Below are 18,344 nucleotides of genomic sequence, written 5' to 3' on the forward strand. Positions count from 1 at the left end.
TGTAAATACTGCAAATACTGAATCTAGGCCTAAATAAGAAAAGGCAGCAGTGCCAGCTGGACACAGGCTCTACCTGCAATGTCATGGGCCGCAGGATTAAAGAGAAGCTGTCACCCAGAGCGGTGCTACACCAGAGCACGGCCAGGTTGAAACTATACTCTGGGGAAATCATGCCATCATTGGGAAAATTTCACACTGAATGTGTCATCCGGGGAGAAAAGCACAATCTCACATTTGAGGTAGTCGACACCGAGCAGAAGCCTCTTCTCGGGGGGAGCACGTGCAAACGTCTGGGCCTCGTGAGCTTCATGGTTCCGGATGAACTTAATAAAGTTGATATAAGTCCACCTATGCCCCTCACAAAAGTTCAGCTGCTGAGAAACTATCATGACGTTTTTAATGACCCAATCGAGTCTGTCCCGGGAGTGATACATTTTGAGCTGGATCCTGAGGTGGTGCCGGTGCAGTGCGCACCAAGGAATGTCCCAGTGGCTCTGAAGGCGAGAGTCAAGGAGGAACTTGACAGACATGTCAGGGTCGGCAACATTACGCCCGTGACTGAGCCCACACCATGGATAAGTAACATGGTGACGGTGGCAAAGCCAGATAAAATAAGGATTTGTATCGACCCGAAGCCTCTCAACCAAGCGCTGCGGAGGTCTCACTACCATATGCCTACACTGGAAGATGTGTTGTACAAGTTGCCTAAGGCCCGCCTTTTCACACTGGCGGATGCTCGCGATGCCTTTTTACAGTGCAAGCTTGACGACGAGAGCAGCCGTCTGACGACCTTTTGGACGCCGTGGGGTCGGATGAGATGGCTCAAGCTCCCTTTCGGAGTCTCTGTTGCGCCTGAGATTTATCAGCGCAAACAACATGAGCTGCTAACGGGCTTGGCCGGTATCGAACCGATCGCTGATGATATCCTGGTGGTCGGATGTGGCGATACGGATGCCGAAGCCGAACTGGACCACGACAAAAACTTGAGTGCTCTCATGGAATGATGCAGAGCAGTGGGACTCAGGCTGAGTGAGCGCAAGCTGCAATTCAAACTCAAGGCCGTACACTTCCACGGCCACATACTGTCTGCGGAGGGACTGAAAATTGACCCAGAGAAAACACGTGCCGTGCTGGAAATGCCGACGCCCACAGACGTGAAAGCGGTGCAGCGCTTTATTGGATTTGTGACGTATCTAGCAAGGTTTCTGCCAAAACTCTCTGAGGTCTGTGAGCCGCTCCGCAGGCTCCTGGATAAAGACGTCATGTGGCATTGGATGCCCAAACACGAAGATGCTGTGCGTGAAGTGAAGCGAATGGTCACCAGCACACCTGTACTCAAATATTACGACATCACAAAGCCTGTTACGATCCAGAGCGACGCCAGCATGACCGGGCTGGGCTGGGGGGCTGTTTGTTGCAAGGGGGACAGCCCGTGGCTTTCGCCTCGAGGGCACTGACGCAGACAGAGCAAAACTACGCTCAGATCGAGAAAGAGTGTCTGAGCATAGTCTTCGCCTGCCAGAGATTCCACCAGTACCTATATGGCAGGAACACTTATCACCGCAGAGACTGACCATAAGCCGCTGATCACAATATTCAAGAAGCCCCTCCTGAGTGCACCGAAACGTCTCCAGGTTATGTTGCTGCAGCTGCAGAACTATAATCTTGATGTGGTCTACAAGCCTGGCCCCGAGAAGTATGTCAGCGACACCCTGAGCAGGGCCACCCTGCCGTGCCATGGGTCTGACACCCCGTACGTGCAGCATGCTGTGTGCGCTGTGGACAGCACCCAGGCAGAGTATTCACAACTGGACCAGGCGCAGCACCTGAATGTTACGGCTTTTAGATTTGGCCAGATTGTGCAGCACACAGAGACAGATAATGTGCTTCAGGAGCTGGCGTCTGTGATTCTCAGTGGCTGGCCAGACTTTAAAGAGGACACTCCGCTGGCAGTGCGGGAATACTGGCCCTTCAGAGACGAGCTGAGTGTTCAAGATGGGGTGTTATACAGGGGACAGTGTGTCATTATACCAAAAGCCATGAGGTCTGAACTGCTCAAACGCATACACACTAGCCACATTGTTGGGGAGGCATGTTACAGGCGGGCCAGGGATACCCTTTTCTGGCCAAACATGAGAGCGGAAATAAAGGACTTTGTGGCAAACTGCTCCGCATGCAACGAGTATGCACGGGTCCAGCAGAAGGAATCTATGATGTCGCATGATATACTGTACCAGCACGCCCGTGACAAGCAGTAAGCATGGACGTTTTCTCATATGCGGGCAAGGACTATCTTATCATTGTAGATCAATACTCAGACTTCTGGGAAATCGATCATCTGCCGGATCTGTCTGCTGACACACTCATCACACGATACAAAGCTCAGTTTGCACGTTATGGACAGCCAGACAGGGTGATCTCAGATAATGGCCCACAGTTTGCGTGCGAGCGGTTCAGGAGGTTTGCAGCGAGCTGGGGTTTTTCCCATGTCACGTCTTCACCCCGACATCCTCAATCCAACGCAAGGCAGTTAAGATTGTCAAATCACTCTGTAAGCGGGCAAAATTGGATGGCACGGATACATGGTTGGCCATCCTTCACTGGCGTAACACACCCACCGAGGGGATGGACAGCAGCCTGGCCCAGCGCTTAATGGCACGCAGGCTCAAGACTTCACTGCCGGTCACAGACAGCCTGCTTCTACCACGGGTGGTGGACGGAGTAGCAGAGAAGCTGCGGTGGAAAAGGCGGATCACAAAATCATTCTATGACACGGCTGCCAGGGACCTTCCAGAGCTTAATGTTGGAGATCACATAAGGATGAGGCCTCTGCCCGGTGATCGCACAGGGAGGTGGCGCCTGGGCCAATGCCTCCAGAGGGTCGCTCCTCACTCGTTTGTGGTGGATGTGGACGGCACACACTACAGACACAACCGAGTGGATCTGCGTGTTGCGGAGCGCTCAGCCCAAGCACAACAGTCGGACATACTACGGCCGGAGCGAAGCAGTCCTGACCAAGCTCAGGTCACTGGAGTGACAGCCTCTGCCGGGACGCAGATTGTCCCAAGTCAAGGGGAGGTAGGCGGCGAGGAACATCCCTGCACACCACACGCACCGAGGACACCGGTGACGGGCGTGACGACAGGGGGTACTGACACGGCAGGCCATGGTGTCTACCAGGGGAGGAAATTAGGCCACTTTACTCGCCAAATGCAAGTATTTTTTACGTTTGGCGAGTGATTCATGAAGACCACTCGCCAGTCTGGCGAGTATACAAAAAAACAAAAACATTCTGCAATCACTGCACTGGCAAACGGTGCACGTCTTCTGAGTGCTCGCTTTAGTTGACAGTGCCACGAGAGCACTGCACAAGACCACCCGCGGACATATAATGTTTAATAAAAGTTTGCGCAGTACTGGCCAACCCGCGGACATATAATAATAAAAGTCCTGCGGTACTAGGCTAGCCATCAGGAGCACTCGCAAACAGATAACGTTAAACACAGCAGAAGATGGAAAACAGACTGACCAACGGGGAACTGCATCCAACCCTAGTACAACCCTCAAGTATAAGTTACTAAGGACACATTTAAATCAGAGGTGTAATGTTAGTCTACTGGAACTGTATACAGTGGTTAGCTTCTAGTTAGCGTTTTAGCTATAGCTGCTTGTTAGCTAACGTTAGCCCTGTGTGCTCAAAGCAGCCAGCTAGGTGTATCTGTTTCTGTTATGACTATAATGTTTCCAAAAAAGCACCGGACTACGACGTAAGGTTAGACATTTTATTTCATGCTCAAAAGCCCCTGGCTTGCACATCGCAGTCACGAAAGGGGCTAGCACAAGTTCTGAAGTTCTGTATGAACCGTAATTCATTATAGTTCATTGTAAAATAGCAACAGTAGTGTAATTATGGTCAAAACCCTATAAATAGCATTTGGAATAATAGATCTTTCTCTCAGAATGAATGCAGCATGGTTTATATAGCGTTATCGGAATATACGGGGTGTAGGCTACTGACTGACTGCGCTCCGCCAGTGTTGAAACTAATGCACAGAAGCTCATTTCCTTGTTGTAATAATATATTCTACCACTGGGCGTCAGCTAAGTGTGCTCAGAGCTGTGCGTAGACATAAGCACAAAGTCAAGTTCAAGTTGAAATTGATGAATCCCACTCTTTGCTTAGAAATGATCGTACGCACAGGGTAAGCACAAATCTGTGCGTAAGACACGTTGATGAATGAGGGCCCTGGTGTCTACTCACGGCCACCACAACGACTGGACTTGTAAAACTTTTTTTCTTTTAACACTTTCTTCGCCAGGCTTATGTACATCATTATACCATCCTCTGCCAGCCTTATTTGTCTATGGAGAAGACGTTCCCCTTCTTTGCAGGGCTATAACTTTTTTAATTGTATTGCTAAATTGACATTACTATGGCCCATTCAACATCAAGTATCTATTGTTCAGGGTGTAGCAACGTTATACTTTTTCATTCACATATTCATACTAAAATACGGTCTAAAGTATAAGTATGTTTTTATCGTTTTCTGCAGCTTTCTGCAGAACGTGATTTATAGCCCTAAATGCATTATATTGATGATCAGATACAGTTTTATAGCGATCGCCGCAAGATAAAAAATTTCAAATGGACGTGCTTCTAGAAGTTACTACTTATCATCTGATGTTGACCGGATGGGGGGGGGTCGTTTATAATTCCGTGGCCAACGTTAGATGATTCATCTAGTGTGGGTGATATGATCATTAGAGCAGTTTGTATCGAACACGTTAAAAAAAAACGCTGAAACTCACCGTAGCTTCCTCGTAGCGTTGGGCGATGAGCGTGGAGCAAAAATATTCCTATTATGGGATGTTGAAATATGCGATCCATCTCCAGGTTGTATAATAGTATATACGTCCAAATCATGTTGTTTATCGAGTTATTGGTAACGGATTGCTATCCATTGTGTCTAGCTCGAGTCCCGGGACTATTAGCGAGTGATCAGACCGAATTGGAATGAGCACCAGCTTCCGTTTCCGGTTTCCGGTTTGGGCGATCCGCCGATCGGCCACCAGATGGCGCTCTTGAACCGTTGGAGAGTTGAGAGGGGATCAACAGTAGATCTCAAGTCTCCGGGGGAGAAATATGATTGCGATCACAGATTTTTGAAATATTGATCTCAATGACGTGTTACGGCGTCATTGGCAGAATTAGCATGGCGGGGAATGACAAGTTTAGGTGTCCTTGGCAGAGAAAGCGTTAAGAGAAAAGTTGGACAATGTTATGTTAGAATGTCATTTGTTGTAATGTTATTATGATGACTGGACTTTAAAAAAAGAAAAAGAAAAAAAAAACAGTTAGGCAATGTTGTTAGAATGTAATTTGAAGTTGTGATTGATAAACAAGATGCAAGCATATCATTATTTGCAAACAGCTAAAGGAAAGGAGATGTTACAGGCATATGTTTATAGCTTGTGTTAGAGGGACACCTAGTGGTGCTTGACCGGATGTGATGTGTGGACATGCGCAGTGCTGTAACCTCAGTTTAATAAAAGATATACTGAAACAGAAGTGTGTGTAATGTGCAGGGGCAGACTGGGACACAAATTCAGCCCGGGACATTCAGACTCGCACCGGCCCCGAAACTGGCCCACACAACGGCCGTTATGAAACACTCGTCCAGTATTAAACAACCCAAGGCTGTGGCTAAGGAGTCAACATCAGGGAGACCAATCTACACCCCGCCCCTAGATGTGCACTCGTGCACAGTGCACACACACACACGCACACACACACATATATACCGTTACTTCCCGTCATTGGCATACGTTTTCTTTTTTTTTGCCTAGGGATTAAGGATACATGAAGTATTTCTTTTTTTATTATCTTTTTCCCCCCTCCTTTTTCCGATTTTTCTCCCATCCCACTGTTAGTCGTTATGCCAATTCCCAACCCCCTTCCTGGTTGCGCACTCCCCCCTATTGTTGGTCCGGGAGGCCGGAGACTGTCACATGCTTTCCTCCGACGCATGTGCAGCCAGCCGGCAGCCAGCCTGGCAGTGCAGATTGTAACGCGAGCGCCTTGCCCACTACACCACCTAGCCGCCGGATACATGAAGTATTAACTACACCATAATAATATTGAGGTTTTGATCCATAGAAAGGTCTGTGCTACACAATTTCAGTTAGATTCGATTTATTGTCCTTTAATTTTGCACTCATGACATTAGTTGCTTGCCGTTTAATTAACATCGAAAGACACTTCCTCCCAGACACCCATTCCAAGAGCCTGTTCGCTGTGTGTCTCTCTCTCTCTCTGTGTGTGTCTCTCTCTCTGTCTCTCTCTCTCTGTGTGTCTTTCTGTCTCTGTCTCTGTGTCTGTCTGTCTGTCTGTCTGTCTGTCTGTCTGTCTGTCTGTCTGTCTGTCTGTCTGTTTGTCTGTCTGTCACTCTCTGTGTCTCTCCCCCAATTAAACTGTCCTACTCTACATCACCAGCATGTTTCGCAGCAAGTCACTTGTTGTTTTTGTTTTTTTATTCTAGCTTTTTCAGCTCCACCATTTCTTTTTTTTACAGGGGCCAATTTCGAATTGCATATCATTCTTGGTTGACACTGAAGTTAGTAAAATGCCATCCAAATTATGAGAAATCTTTCTTGATGGAGAAACAGTGTATCAAAAATCTGAAAGAAGGAAAGATAGTCTACTGTAGGGCTGGGCGATATGGCCTAAATATGATATCACGATATTTTCTGACCTTTCGGCGATACACGATACACATCACAATGTTTTTCTTTTTTTCCCCAAACAATTCATTATGAGGCTTACCAAGACCGTATTTGAGTTTGCAAGCTAACATCAAAAAGACAAAATACTCATGCATTTAGCATTTTTATATTATATATTAGATTTAGATTATTGGATTCTTAGATTATATATTTAGCATTTTAGCCTTTTGTTTTTTTAGATTATATATTAGATTAGATTTAGATTATTAGATTATATAATGTAACTATTTATTTATTTATACATTTATTATTTGAACGGCTTAATGCTATATCTGTACTTGATGTTCGTTTGTTGTGTTGCATACTTGAAATAAACTTCAATCAAATCAAATCAAACTCCCCCTCTTAAAAACAAAAACCTGTGTTTAACCTAGCCATCTATAAAACATCATGCTAAAACTGTGAAACAAATGTCCTACCCCCCTAAAGAAAGAAATGCATAGCAAACATGACTCAGTTATCCAATAGTGCTGCTGCTTTTTATTTTGTTAAAGCCTTTTAGTTAATAAGACTAAAAGACTACAATATGACTACAACGATTTCATGACTGCTTCCTGTCCTCGCATTCCATTTCCGGTTTTCCGGTTAACGTTACATTTTCAACAACAGATTGCTGCTAATTAAACACTTCATGGAAACGGAGTAACGTTAACGTTATGTCGAGTTCATACGTGTAGTGTAGTATGAACTCGACAACATAACGTTAACGTTACTCCGTGTACTGTCCAGTGTCCACTGTTGCTGCCACTGTTGCGTCGCAGATGGATGGTACACTCTGTTAGCTCCGTAGCTAATCCGCTCATAGACTACCGATAGCAGTACCGTTAACGTCGGAGCTTATCAATACTCCTGGGTTTCGGGGGGCATCCCTAGCACCGAGCCACTGCCTCTCTGTCTCTGGCTAGGTGTGTGCGCTTGCGTGCGTGTAAATGACGTCATTTGGGCATGTGTGTGTGTGACTAACTTTTTTTTCTGTGAGAGGGAGAGGCGAGAGGGAGAGGAAAGCATTTAGCACTGCGCTTGTAAGTCTCATCTCAGCCGCGGTGGCCTCTAACGCGAGGGCAAAACATCACGATATCCACGATACGTTTAAAAAGTGTATCGTTGACTTTCGGTATGCCAGCAGAGAGCACAGACGCATAAGAAGCCGAGCTCCCGGGCAAAGTGAATTTCAGACACTCAAGAACTCAAAGTAAACATTCAAACAAGACAGAAAGGTAGATGAGTGGGAGAAAGAAAGAGAAGAACCGAAAAAAAAGGAAAAAAACATTCAATAACTCGGAAAACGAGACGACGAAAGGACGCAACACCGAAGCTAACGCCCCCGCTAGCATAAACAACCAGCAGCAGGCCGCCAGCGTGCAGTTGGGACACAAGCCGAGCATGGACCAGGTGGGCATAGTTGAAGCGATAAAATAACTGAAAACCGACTTAAAAGAAGAGCTCAGGAGAGTTAGCGAAGACATAAAGGCAAAGCTCGATACTATCGCCTTTGAGATACAGAGCCTAAATCAAAGAGTGGACGAGGTGGAGAGCCGAGTGGACAAAATGGAGGACTGGATGGCGGAGATGTCGAATGCACTCAGAGCGAGTCTAGAGGAACACTGAGTCGCACAGTACAGGTTGGTGGACCTGGAATCCAGGGCGAGGAAGAACAACATCCGCATATTTGGGATGGAGGAGGGAAGGGAGGGGGACTCGGTTCCAAAGTTTATCGAACAGTTTCTCAAAAACGAGCTATCGCTCCCACCGGACATAGAACTCAAGCTGCAAGGGGCCCACCGTGCACAGGCCACGAGACCGCCAGAAGGCGCTGCACCAAGGCACATTATTGTTATCTTCCAGGAAAACCTGACCAAGGGGCTGGTGCTGAGAGAAGCGTGGAAGAAGGGAAAGATACAAATGGGCAACAAGACAATCTATATAGACCATGACTATGCACCTGAAGTCGCGAAGAAACAAAGGGAGTACAACTGTATAAAAAAAGCACTAAAGATAAAAGGAATTAGCTTCCAGACCCCATACTACAGCATGAGGATCCACTGGGACACCGGAGTCAAGACCTACACGAGCGCAACCGAGGCGCACAGCGAGCTGAAGAGGCGAGGCATCACGGTGGAAGAAATGGAAGGGGAAAAGGAGAGGGATGGAGGAGAGGGAACGCAGAGGCGAGGAAAGCGGGACCAGGCACCGGCACCAACACCAGGCAGGCAGACGGGTCGAGTAGCAGCACTGAGGGCGAGAGAGAAACTCAGCAAATACATACGTCGTAAATAACAATGAGTGGAATCCTTCGGACCGGTCATGACGGCCGTGGTAATGTTCAAATAAGCGCCCGGGAGGAGCGAGGTAATTTTTATTAGCGTAGGTTTTCTTTATTGGTTAACGTTGGATTAAGGGATGGGGGGGTTTCAGTTTGTCACCTCGTCGTATACCCTTAGCGATGGGCCCTCTCCCTACGAAGGGCTTTCCCTCGCACATACCAACGGGATAAATACCGAAGAGGAGTGGGTGTTCCCCCCTCGTTTGGAGGTCACTATGTGTGCTAAATGTTACATGTTTAATGTCGGGAGAAAATGTATGGTAAGGGCAGCCGCTAATGTATGCAAGAACTGGAAAAGGGATGTCGGGAAACCATAACTTGAAAATGGCGTCTTTGAACGTCAACGGTCTTAGCAACCCAGTTAAGAGAAGTAGAATTATGACAAAAATCAGAAGAGAGAAGACACAAGTGATCTTCCTGCAAGAAACACACATGTCAAAAATAGAGCATGAAAAGTTGAAAAAGTTTGGATATCGAAATACATTTTCTAGTTCTTGCAAAAATAATAGGAAGAGAGGGGTGGCAACCCTGATTTCGAACTCTCTCAATTTTGAACTGATAAAAGAGAAAAAGGATAGAGAAGGGAGGTACTCGATAGTTACATGTAAAATAGATAACGTAATGATGACACTAGTGAACACATACACCCCTCCCGAGAGCGACAGAAGATTTTTCACTCTTATTTGACACAATAGCCTCTGAGGCGGAAGGGATACTGATATGTGCAGGGGACTGGAATACTATATTGAATTATTCACTAGACACAACAAGTAAATTCAGACACAACTCTCAGAGATCAAAGGACTTGAATATCTTGATTAGTGATGCGGGAATGATGGAGGTATGGAGAAACCTAAATGCAGGGGAAAGGGACTATACTCATTACTCTGCGACGCACAAGGTACACTCTAGGCTAGACTTCTTTTTAATAGATAAGAGAGAGAGACACAGGGTGGAGAGCTGCTCGATAGGAACGGCAGATATCTCAGATCACAATATGGTATATCTGACCATACACTTGAACGACAGAAAACGAGACACACTCTGGAGGCTGAACTTGGGGATTCTGAATGGGGAGGAACTTGTGAATCAGGTCAGGAAGGAGATAACCGAATCTATTAAAAATAATGTGGACAGCCGAGTGAAACCGACCATCCTATGGGACACAATCAAGGCAATTATGAGGGGATACCTAATCTCAAAGACTGTACACTTGAATAAGTATAGGCGGATGAAATATGATCAATTACAGAGAGACTTGAGAAAACTCGAGCAATAGGTGCAGGGAGGGGGGGGGGGGTGACAGGGAAGCCTGTAGCTGTTCCGCAACTGTAGCTACTTCCGGGGTAGGCCTGATTGGCCCCGACAGGCACGTGACAGGCGCGGCCACGCCCCGCGGCAGCCTCAGGACGCGCAACGAGGCTGCTGTGGTTCACAGGCGCTTTCCGCCTTCAACGCCGCCCGCAGAGGAGGAAGAGGAGTTCGCGGCGCCTTTCACATCGCAGTCATCATAATAATCGCGCCGCAGTCATGCAATCATTTAACATTTGAAAGGCATACATTGTTGTATGAAATAAAATAGTATAGAGACATATGTACAGCGTCGCGATCGCAGTCATCAGTCATAATAATCGCGCCGCAGTCGGCAGTCATGCAATCATTTAACATTTGAAAGGCATACATTGTTGTATGAAATAAAATAGTAAATGTTATGGTTTGACACCGACCCCAAACGCAACGACACAAGAGAGTAGGATTCAGAGTTGCCAAAAACAAGGGCTTGTTTATTAAGACTAAATAAACAGCACAGACTTGGAAGAGTTCAAACAAAGACTGGAATACAAGCAAGGATGAATGTTGCTGCTCTGCAGCTTCTCCCGGGATGGTAGTCAGGGGAAGCAGACGCTGACGTCAGAGCCGCTCTGCAGACTTCTCTCGGCAGAATCTCCGAGGTGGTTGCGGGACCGAGAGAGAGAGAGGGAGCGAGTTAACTCAGAGTGCAGGTGGAACAGAGCAGGTGAACAGGAGAGGTGACTTGTACCCGAAAACAGAGTTATCCAAGTGACTGAATCTTCGGTGTAAATACACACTGTGAGTAACGTTCCAAACACAATCCCAAGTGATAGATATCTTCGGTGCAAAATAAACACTGTGAGCGAAGTCCCAAAATACAAATCCAATGTGATAATATCTTCGGTGTGTAAACACACAGTGGGAGATGTTAGGCCAAAATATTATCCCAATGAAACAATCCAAAAAAGGCTAAACGCTGGGTGAGTGACTGTCTGATAAAAAGCTGGAAATCTTCAGTGTTATATAAACACACGAAAAACGGAATTGGATCAAAGACAGTCATAAAAAACTCACCCAGGCGTTGTGCGTAAAGAGCGTTGGAACAGAATGGAGCGAGCGCGTCGCCTCGGAGAAAGGGTGTCCAAGAGGAATGCTTCTTGAATATCCTGGAGGCAAAGCACAGGGAAACAACAGCAGGCAGCAGGAACGGTGAATGCAACTGAAATATCAAAACGATCCAACAAAACTAGAATGGGGAAACGGGGTATAAATAATAAGGGAATGCTTAATTGACAAGCAGTGACAGCTGAGGGATGTGATTGAAAAGCGTGTGGACGGGGGAGAACCAATCAACGACGTCTCTGGGAAGAAGCGTGTGAATAGGGGAATGAAATGATTAACAGAAAACAAATGGAAACCGAGCGAGTAGGCTTAAAGGAACAGAGCGAGTAAGTGAGCAAAGGACAAAAACCTCACAGTATAGAGACATATGTACAGCGTCGCGATCGCAGTCATCAGTCATAATAATCGCGCCGCAGTCGGCAGTCATGCAATAATTTATCATTTAACATTTGAAAGGCATACATTGTTGTATGAAATAAAATAGTATAGAGACATATGTACAGCATCGCGATCGCAGTCATCAGTCATAATAATCGTGCCGCAGTCGGCAGTCATGCAATCATTTATCATTTAACATTTGAAAGGCATACATTGTTGTATGAAATAAAATAGTATAGAGACATATGTACAGCGTCGCGATCGCAGTCATCAGTCATAATAATCGCGCCGCAGTCGGCAGTCATGCAATCATTTATCATTTATCAAAAAAACAAAAAAAATTTAGGGAATCGAACTTAGGACCATAGGATCCACAGCCAAGCAGAGTTATCAATTGAGCTAGTTTGTCGATGGTAAAGAAGGGGGGATTACTGCTACATAATGCTGCCGCGACGGAGCTCCGCCGCGACAATATTATTAAACAGCGGCTCTGTCATTGAAGTGGGAAAAGTGAGCCATATTGTATATTATTAGTACATTGAACAGTGATTAATATTATTAGACAGTGAAAGGCGCCGCGAACTCCTTCTGCTGCGGGCGGCGTTGAAGGCGGAAAGCGCCTGTGAACCACAGCAGCCTCGTTGCGCGTCCTGAGGCTGCCGCGGGGCGTGGCCGCGCCTGTCACGTGCCTGTCGGGGCCAATCAGGCCTACCCCGGAAGTAGCTACAGTTGCGGAACAGCTACAGGCGACAGGGAACAGATGAAGGGGATAAAATCACAGCTTGAGGAGATGGGAAAGGGAGAGCTGGAGAAGAATCTAAGATACACAAAACAAACCTTCTATGAATCAGGCCCGAGGGCAACCAAGATCTTAGCAAAACGACTCAGGGCCCAGCAGAGTAGACACTTTATTCACAAGATCAGGGAACCCCAAACAGGAGAAGCGATTTATAAACCTGAAGAAATTCAACGTATATTCAAGGAATACTATGAAAAGTTGTACTCGCAACCCGAGATGGAAGACGAGGAGAAAATTTTACAGTTTTTAGCATCCCTGGATCTCCCGAGTATAGGGAAAATAGAGAATAAAGCATTGATCTCCCCCATCACAAAGGAAGAACTAGATATAGCCATAGGAAGACTGAAAGCAAACAAAACACCAGGGAGCGACGGATTTCCAAACGAGTGGTACAAAATCTTTAAAGAAGACCTGGCTCCATTAATGCTAGATTCTTTTAACTGGACACTTGAAAAGGCAGAAGCCCCCCACCCCCCCCCGTCCTGGAAAGAGGCGGTGATAGCAGTTATACCAAAAGAAGGGAAGAATAAGGAGCATTGCGAATCATATCGTCCCATATCGATGTTAAATGGGGATTACAAGCTGTTCACATCTATACTGACTAGGAGAATGGAGGACATCCTCCCTGACCTGATTCACGAGGACCAGACGGGGTTCATAATAGGCAGACAGACACAGGACAATGTTAGGCGCACTTTGCATGTGATAGAACAGGTGGAAAAACAACAACTCCCGGCAGCCCTAGTGAGCTTAGATGCGGAAAATGCCTTCGACAGGGTCAGGTGGTCCTTCCTGTTTAGGGTTTTGGAAAGATTTGGATTCGACGAACAATTCATCAGCTGTATAAGAGCTCTATACGACAATCCAAATGCCAGAGTAAAGATTAACGGTAGCTTGTCGGACAGGTTCAAACTGTTCAGAGGGACGCGCCAGGGATGTTGTGCAAGCCCCGCCCTCTTCGTGATTTTCGTAGAACCATTAGCCCAAGCCATTAGAGAAAGTAAAGAAATTAAGGGTGTTAGAATAGCAAGGGGGGAACACAGGATAGGCCTTTTCGCGGATGATATTATAATATACCTCCAGAACCCAAATTTGACCTTCCCCAAGTTAATGACCATACTAAATGAGTATGGATGGATGTCAGGATACAAGCTGAATGTCGCGAAAACCCAGATTCTCACTTACAACTTCTCACCCAGTAGTGGAATGAGGAATGACTACAAACTGAACTGGGAAGTTGAATCAATGACCTACCTGGGAGTGATTATCACCAAGGATATGCGCAAATTAGAAGAGGCTAACTACAATAAGATTAATGATAAATTACAGAAGGACTGGTCGAGATGGGCCACACACATGATGGATTTCAGTACCAGAATAGAAGTGATCAAAATGATATTCTGCCAAGGCTGTTGTATCTCTTTCTCTCACTACCAGTCAAGGTCCCCGACTCCCAATTCATGGCATGGGACAGACAGATCTCTAGGTTCATATGGGCGGGGGGCAGACCTAGGGTGAAATTCAAAACATTGCAAATTGAAAAAGAGGGAGGAGGCCTGACACTACCTAATCTAAAGGAATACTACTATGCAGCCCAGCTGAGGTATGCAGTTTACTGGTGCTCAAGAGCATACAGGGCCAGGTGGAAGGACATAGAGAGAGACCCACCTAGGACGTGTGCAACCTCAGGCCAGATTGGGGGGGAAAGAACACACAACTAAACAGGGAAATAATTCAATAGTGGACCACACACTGATGGTTTGGAATGAGGTGGTCAGGAAATACAAATCAAAAGAAGACAGTAGACTTCTGATTTGGCCTTCCCAGACCCCAGGCTTTAGACCGGGAACACTGGACGCCACTTTTGACGGGTGGAGAGATAGATGTATATATAGCCATATGTACACTTTTAGAGAATCATAACTTCGTGTCTTTTGAGCAATTTAAGAGAAGATTCGACTTGGGAAATGACAATTTGTTTAGATATCTACAGCTGCGACACTTCTATGATACAGAAGAAGTCAAGAATAGGATATCAGTAGGTGGTAACGGGGTGGTGGGAATGATGGAAATAGCGTATATGCGAACTCCAGTGAAAATAGTATCGGAAATGTACAAAAGTTTACAAGCTCGCAACAACTGTGATTCATATAATGTGAAGAAGAAATGGGAAAGTGAACTGAGTATAATCTTGATGGAGGATGATTGGCATTCTATATGTGAGACACAACACTCATCCACTAGCTCTAGAGGATGGAGAGAATTCGGTTGGAAAAATGTGATGAGATTTTTTATCACACCGCAAATTAAGAGTAAACAATTAAAAGGGCAACAACCCTGCTGGAGACAGTGTGGACAGATGAATGCCAACCACTCTCACATATTTTGGCTATGTGATAAAGTGCAACCATTTTGGAAGAGTGTTACACAGGAAATGTACAGTATTCTTAGCTATGAATTCCCCATGGAACCCCAGCTGATATACCTGGGTTTGATCACAGAGGAGACCATACACAATGAAGATTTGTACCTGTTCAAAATCATGACAATAGCTGGTAAGAAGGCCATCACAAGGAGCTGGCTCAAAGAAGCCGCTCCAGAAAAAGAGACATGGAGGGGCATAGTGGAGGAGATAAGCGATATGGAAAAAATGACATTCCTGTTGAGAATGAAGGCGGAGACATACGACAGACGCTGTCGAAATGGACAACATATGAGCCGTTAGATGTGTAAAGACTGCCCATGGCTCAATCAAAACAGACCCGACACACCAAGAGCAAATACAGCTCTCCCCCCCCACCATGCAACACTGTCCTGTCCTGTGAGTCTTGTCTGTCTTGTCTGTCCTGTGGTGGTGGTTGTCATATTACTACTGTTACAATGCTTATGTAAAAGTTAAAAAGGAAAAGTTATAAAAAAGGGAAAAGGAGGAAAAAGGAAAATGGTAATAATAATAATAATAATAATAATAATAATAATAATAATAATAATAATAATAATAATAATAATAATAATAATAATAATAATAATAATGATGAATCCTGGGAAAAAGAGGGTAGGACATCTAATTTTCATTTCATTTCAACCTTTATTTAAATTTGTGAGCATCTGAGGTTTCCCTCATTTACAGGAACGACGATTGTACAGTGCATAGTGAGAACAATTTTCACAGAAATGTAAACACCAGGGTAAAAAAAATAAAATAAAAATATTGAAAACGTTTCATGTTTTCCTATGCAAACATGGGAAAGTTGTTATGCAAACACTGCAAAAGAAAAGTTTCTAATGGAAAATGTGAAAAAGTTACTGTGAAAGGGAAAGGGAGAATGTCTATGTGAAAATGATGTGAAAATGTGACTTTGGAAAGAAAAAAAGAGGAAAATGAACAAAAATAAAGAGTTATAAAAAGAAAGTGTATCGTTAATGAACTGTACCCGATATTTATATACTATCGCCATATCGCCCAGCCCTAGTCTACTGTATCATTCCATTTGGGCTGTGGGGGTGCTTAATGTCTGAAGGAGTCGACGAAAGGCTTCTTGTCCTCTGCAAAAGCATGCAATTGGTCCACTGATGAATACATCTTGATATTTGTCTAGTCTAGTGTGTTCATTAGATGGGTGAAATCCTCTTTCAGTGCCTCTGTGCCTGTTTTCTTAGGCAATTAGCCTCTGGTATGCGTGCCATTAGTGTTAGCCACGCTTCTAGGCCTCTTTTCTTTTGGAAAGAATGATCAAAAAATTTAAAATTCGAATAATTTTTTATTTCATTTTTGCATTCGACTAAGAGGTTGGCAGTCGACTACGGCTCCTTTTGATCGATTAGTCGACTAATAGGGTCAGCCTTAGACGACACAGAAGCAAATCTTCATTCAAACAGCAATGGCAGGCAGCTCGCACAGTAGAAGCAATCGTCCGTGTTATCTGATTTGGAGAGTATTCCTTCATTAAAAGGACAACAAAAAACGTTTCTGAAGGCTTATATTGTCAGAGAATAGGCTACGGTGTCAGAGAATTAGGAGAATTAGGCTACGCTACGGTATGCTCCAAATGGCATTGAGTTTCTCTCGTTCGATGTCACGGATAGGCTAGGGGACACAAATTCAGCCTGAGACGTTCAGAGTCACTCCGGCCCGCACGCACACACGCACTATTGTCACCTATGTGTGTCGTTACGCTCTGGGTAGTGTATCTGTAGTAGAGCGCTGTGTAGGCTACATCATCTGGACGGACTTTTTCTGTGCGAGCATGCATACTATGGAATTTAATCCTGCCAGCGCCACTGCCGGCCCACACACCGGCCCACACACCGGCCCACACACTGGCCCACATACTGGCCCACACACCGGCCCACATTAGTGGCCCACACACCGACTCACACACTGGCCCACACACCAGCCCACACACCGGCCCACATTAGTGGCCCACACACCGACTCACACACTGGCCCACACACCGGCCCACACACCGACTCACACACTGGCCCACACACCAGCCCACACACCTGCCCACATTAGTGGCCCACACACCGACTCACACACTGGCCCACACACCGGCCCACACACCGGCCCACATACCGGCCCACATACCAACTCACACTGGCCCACACCGGCCCCCCGTACAGACCATGTAGCCTGGGAGATGACTGAAATCACTGCAAGAGCTAGTAGGCTATTTCTAAGCATCTTTCTGTGGCAATTTTCATTTTTACATCTAACTTTTTCAGCCCTACCCTACCAAATTGGGCCGATCGGAGTGGACTAAATGGGCCAGTGGATAATAATAGGTTTACTACTTACATACTGTAGTTGTCTGCTTATTACTGTAGTTGTTCACTAATGTTACCTAAATGTCATAAGTGAATTATATAGAAACAACTCACCAAAATTGACTATTGCACAACTGATTTGCCAAAAAAAATCCACCAAGGGGGGGACTCCCCGACCCCGCACCCTTCCTTGCCTGACCATGGCATTTAGTGAAATTATGCTACTGCTCTAGGGGCTGAGCCCCCCTAAAGGTCTGATGCTAGAACCGCCCCTGACTAATATGCATTAATACTGATACCTATTAAAATATAATTCATATAAATAAAATAATGTTCATTGGTTAATCATGCTGCAAGATCATTCATCACCGGCAGAGGGCGCCCCTACCCACTCATTTACTAATTGTTGCTTAGCAACACACGCCAAACTTTGAGTTCACATACAGTATAAGCAGCCAAAGCAGGTGAGTGTATTAACAATCTGTATAACAATAACAATCTGTTACGTGTTACGTTATGTGATATGCAGTTAACGTTAACGTTAAGTGGGTAAAATATGAATAACCTAACGTTTTGAAGTGTTTGTCGCTTGTTCTGACCAGAGCTTAGGCCCTTTCGTGACTGTGATGCACGCCAACAAGGTTTCACTCGGATGCACGCCAACAAGGTTTCACTCGGCCAAACCTTGGCGTGCATCAGTCACATTCACGAAAGGGGCTAACCAGAGCTGAATGAATGAATGAAAACTTTATTTAACAGATTGCAGAATGGGTACAATACAGTACGGCTCAATACATACAATTGTTAAGGCCAAGGGGATGCAGACCAGAGAAGGACGTTTGTCTTGTTTACATCAGGGTCCCCAATTTTCAATTCATA

The sequence above is a fragment of the Notolepis coatsorum genome, assembly GCF_963971535.1.
Source record: "Notolepis coatsorum genome assembly, chromosome: 10".
Taxonomy (NCBI): domain Eukaryota; kingdom Metazoa; phylum Chordata; class Actinopteri; order Aulopiformes; family Paralepididae; genus Notolepis; species Notolepis coatsorum.